We start from the raw sequence: 4,996 nt of genomic DNA on the forward strand, positions 1-4,996 counted from the left end.
GGGGAAGGGACAACTGAGATCTCAAACATTGGGACAGATGTTATTAAAAGCAGCATATTTCTACTCAATTCCTCTTTCATTTATGCATCTTTTTTGGTGAAGTTACTTGAAGCCACACCAAGTCCTACAAAAATCAAGCGTATGCAACCACACTAATTCTGACAATCAGGCTGCTCAGTAAATTAATTCATACTTAAATTCTCCAGAATTAAAATTCAAAGCTATGTTCAAATCAGACATCTACTCCATCCAGCCCTATAGGACTTCTGTAAAATAAAAGAGAGGGAGAAGATACATTTTACAGCTGATGAGTTGAGCATGTGTTCTGTTTTCCCAATGCTCTGACTTGCTCACGATATTAAATTGGAAGAGATCTTGTGGTTTTTTTTCCCTCTTTCTACCTTGTCTAGTTGGAATAAGCTTTTGAATTTAATTTAGCCACAGTTATTAGGTATTCTAGAGTTAATTTCACTGTTCTGAGGAAGCTATTGCATAGGATTTATTTATTTTTTAATAAGAATTTTAGTGCAGTAAAAGAAGAAGAAAAAACTAACAGATTGGCTAATCACTTGGGCACTTCTATGGAATATGTGAAAAATCACATACATTCAAGAAATATGTGGTACTATGAATTACGACAGCTACTTCCAATAACAATGAAGCACCAGCACAGTGGATAAAACTCTGAAAATCATTTTCAAACTGGAACAGCCTTCTTAATTTTCAAGAGGTAGCAATGACAACCATAAGAGGTAAGCAGATGGCAACTACCATTATGTAAAACTTAAAAATGTCAGATCACAATGCTTAGGGATAATGACCAATTCAGAATTCCTTTGGCATTTCGACACCTCTGCAACAAATCATGAGGTATCTGAGACTGCAACAAGTTCCTTCAGTATTTCAGCTACACTTGTACACAGATTATTTTAGAAGCTTGGATCTTTGAACTGTGAAATAACAACAGTTTTCCAGAGATGGATTCACAGACAAATCTGTAGCTTTCTCAGGCGTGTCAAAAGTTACCTAAAATTTTCAGGCAGGTAAGACTGCTGGACTAGGGGCCTTTCTGCTCACTGTTTCCTAAAACTCCAGTCAACCACCTACCTGCTTGATTTCCTTTCTTATTAATCTGATATCACCAGCTTCCTCCCAGGCCTATCTTAAAGATACACAAATTATGGCACAGAGCTCAGCAAAAAGTGCATTTTTTGCTGGTTTGCTTGCATCTGCAAGCTTGAAGTCTTTGTTATTAAGTGACTACTTACTATAGTTAATATTTACAGTTCCTCACACACTATGTATCATTAGTTCCAACATTTAACATGAAGATACAGACTGACCTTTAAATAAGGCTTAGATAAGGGGTTTTATGTCATTACAGAAGAGTTTGTTTATTCAATTCTTAGTAAATCAGCAATGCCATATCCAGTTTTCAGACTGCAGATATTTAAGACCAATAATTACCTGCACAGGAAACTCCAAGGACCTGAAGCATTTACTGCAGCCAGTTACTCTCTCAGTTCCATTCATACCCTTCTCAAGCATTTGTCATGGTTGCTTTAAGCTCTGTTTTCTGTTATTATTTCTAGAATTAGTAACATGTCTGTTTTCCCTTTACCTTTATCTTTTAAGTTCTCTATGACAAACTTCAAGGAGGCTCTGAGGTTCTAAGGCAAGGAGGACACCATTTGATTGTCTTGTTTTTTCATGGGCTATTTCCAGTTTTTCAATGTGACATTATGGAAAGTTTTTGAACATAATATTACTCATGTCTATAAGTTACTCTTTGCATATAAATGTTAATAAAATCTGGACTCCATTCTTGGTGCCTCAGTTTCCATTTATAAAAGAAAGAGCTATTTCCCAAAGCAAGACTCGAGGCATTACCAGAAACATTTGTAAATGAAGATGCTGAACATTTTTTTTCCAAAGATGAAATACAACCTCTGTGACAATTTATGTCTGCTTCTCTTTTAATCTGGCCCCTCAGCATTTTCAAGTATTTCTTAAGCATTCCTTTTTGGTTTTCATTATCTCATATTTCATAGCAACATATTTCTTCATCAAAACAGAACTCAGAAAAGAAAAATTTTTAAAGGAATTCCATTTGGTATGCCAAATTTTGTGACATGATGATGCAAATAACTAAACTAAGACTTCTCTTTGTAATGAATTACACAAATTTTTATTTTCTGGTATTTCTTTGCTGCACAACTACTATCCAGATGTATATGCCAGATAAATTCAAGACAGTAATTTTAGTGGTATTAAGTGTAAATGTGACAAGGACATACGCCGCCATATGTTAAGAGCTTGTCAGCCTTGAAAGATACTAAAAAAAGAAAGCTAACCCAAATCCTAAAACCTTCTTATAACCCCCCAGTTGTGGTCACTTACTGCTAGCACAGGACAGATGTTAAAAACAGATTGTTTGTTGACAGTGCAATTTCTTCTCTAAAACATTCACTTCCTCCCCATCAAAAAAGTTTATATTTGGAAACTTCCTTCATCAAATGCATAATGAATTGAAAATTATTTTAAAAAAACAAATAATAATATATGTTCATTTCACTGGGCTGGGAGTCCAAGAAACATAGTTGTAAAACTACAGGATAGTTTTATCAATGCCAATGATAGACAAAAATCAAGATGGATTTTGGTTTTGCTTTTAAGTGGTTGCCTAGCAAAAAAAAAAAAAAAATCTGTTTGGATTTCTTTGATAAAATTCTCAATAAAAATCCTTGATAAAATTCAAAGTAGTTCGTGATATGTTTGCAAATATTAATTGTTTTTTTTTTACTACTGCTATTTTATTTCACACTTAGTAGATACTGACATATTCATTAAAGAATGAGGGAAATAATTAAGCAACATCCTTTTTTAACTTTGAATGAATATGGTTAATTCAACCATTCAATTATAGTTACAATGCATATATGCCAAAGCAAAAATATGACACTTACTGGAACAACCCATTAACATCGACAGAAAATATCTGATAAGGCAGACACATCATTAAAATGTATTTAGTTTGTTTTCACAAGGTAGCATAAGTCTTGCAAGAGTGCTTGGTGAACTTCCAGATCTTATTAAATATTTATAATTAATCCCTACAAAGTAACATTTCACAATGTGTGTTCTAATTAAAGGGACATTGTCAGTTTGTATTTTTTTTTCTAATTTGACCCATCTAAAAACTTCAAATTTCTGTTCAAATCACAGCTAGACTGCAGGCCCTACACTTCTGCTTAAAATACTGCAAAACTTAGATCCCCTATGAATTTTTACAAATAGTTTTCACATGATCATAAGCAGAATACCAAATGCTCTTAGAGTAACACTTCTTCCTCTGTTCTAGCAAGTACAGACTGCTTATGGGTTTTTTGATGTGATATCGCTCTCCTCTTTGCTACTGTGATTGCTATTCTGTAACACCTCCTTAATTTTTAGAAAGACGATTTTCAAAATGCATAATTGTAGCAAGGAATACAACATGTACTCATGACAGAAATCTAGCATTCAGTGGGATTGTGGAATTCATTCCTCTGACATATCACTTTCTTTCTTAACCTCAATTTCTTTTTTTTTTTTTAAATAATTAATGTAGAGACAGAATCTTTTATTTGAGCAAGTTTTCTTAACTCGTATGTGGTGGTTCTGCTTCTGCTCAGATGTATGTGAAAGCCTTCTAAGAAAACCAAAGGTTGCCTGAAGTCAGTTTAAACTGGCACCATTATTCTAAGCTCTACTCTACATATTTCTCTAGAAGACTTTGACTTACAGTAAAGCCCATTTTGGTTCTCCAGTGGCCAAGAATTATAAAACTAGAAGGAAAATTATATTTCTACAACTTGTAAGTTTCAACTACGCAGTACACTTCACAAAATACCCCTTTACTGGGCAATGCTGTTAAAAGCAGAGTAAAGAAATGATAAGAATGTATCTTCTAATTGTATCTAGATTTTTTAATATGGCTTTTTAATTCAAATAAATTTAGCCTTAACATCAACTATCTGAAAACACAGACCACTTAAAGGTAATATTATGTTTGTTCTTGTTTAAGAACAATCGTGTTGCTACTACAGATTATGTTAAAGAGAACTAAATGTCATATATGACTGTAAAAAGTATGGAAAATGGATATTTGCAGGCTGTCATTAAATAAGTTCAAAGCACAATTTCCAATGTTTTAAAAAGCCACCACCCAAAACACTTGTTTAGATTGAAATAAGGAATAAGACCTCCCAAGAAAATATCTTCTAAATATATTTGCTCAGGTGAATATGAGCATTTTCTTAATTGTGCTCAACTATGGAAGAGATTTAAAATCAAGCTGAAAATATTTTAACTCTTCCTATCTTAGAGATATTTGATAAAACTGCATTAAAAGATCCCATTTTTAGCTGAAGTCAGAGACTGCAATCTGCAGATACTCCAGTCACCTACAGATGTTCCAAGTATCAGAAGGTAAATCTATGTTAGTGTTTTACCTTGAATTAGCTATGTATTTTTGAAGCAAGTCTCCAAACCTTCTGCATTATACTGTGCTTCGGTTTGCACTACAGTGCTGCCTTGGACCATTCAAACTGATCCCTTTCAAATGAAACTGAACTGGAAACTGAACTCCAGGATTGTGCCTATAGCACCCTATCCACTGAATGAGTCTGGAGTCCATACAGCTAGACTAAAACTACTGTAGAGTTAACAAAAAGAAAAAAAAAAAAATCTGAAGCACATCTGCTGTGAACATTGAGTCTTCATTACCTTTTCATTCTACACATCATTTGCTAGTTGCTACAGCAGGTAGAGCCATAATCTTTATTAGATGCTAACAGGAAAATTCAGGTTCACATCTAATATTTCAAAGTAGCATAATCTTTAACAAGAAATCAAATCCCTCAACACAGCACTCCTAATGGTCTGCAGAGGAATGGCTTTTGGCAAGGGGCCAGTTTTTTGTTTCCGTATTTGATACAAACACACATACACTCTT

At 33.8% G+C, this 4,996-nt stretch overlaps 1 protein-coding gene across 1 annotated transcript in view; it reads right to left on the reverse strand.

The window, feature by feature from the left end:
- Window positions 1-4,996, reverse strand: part of LOC103772636 (usherin-like) — a 103,311-nt gene that overhangs the window by 55,424 nt on the left and 42,891 nt on the right. The gene's annotated exons all lie outside the window — the stretch shown is intronic.

Source organism: Merops nubicus, unplaced genomic scaffold (genome assembly GCF_000691845.1).
Source record: "Merops nubicus isolate BGI_N331 unplaced genomic scaffold, ASM69184v1 scaffold5995, whole genome shotgun sequence".
Taxonomy (NCBI): Eukaryota; Metazoa; Chordata; class Aves; order Coraciiformes; family Meropidae; genus Merops; species Merops nubicus.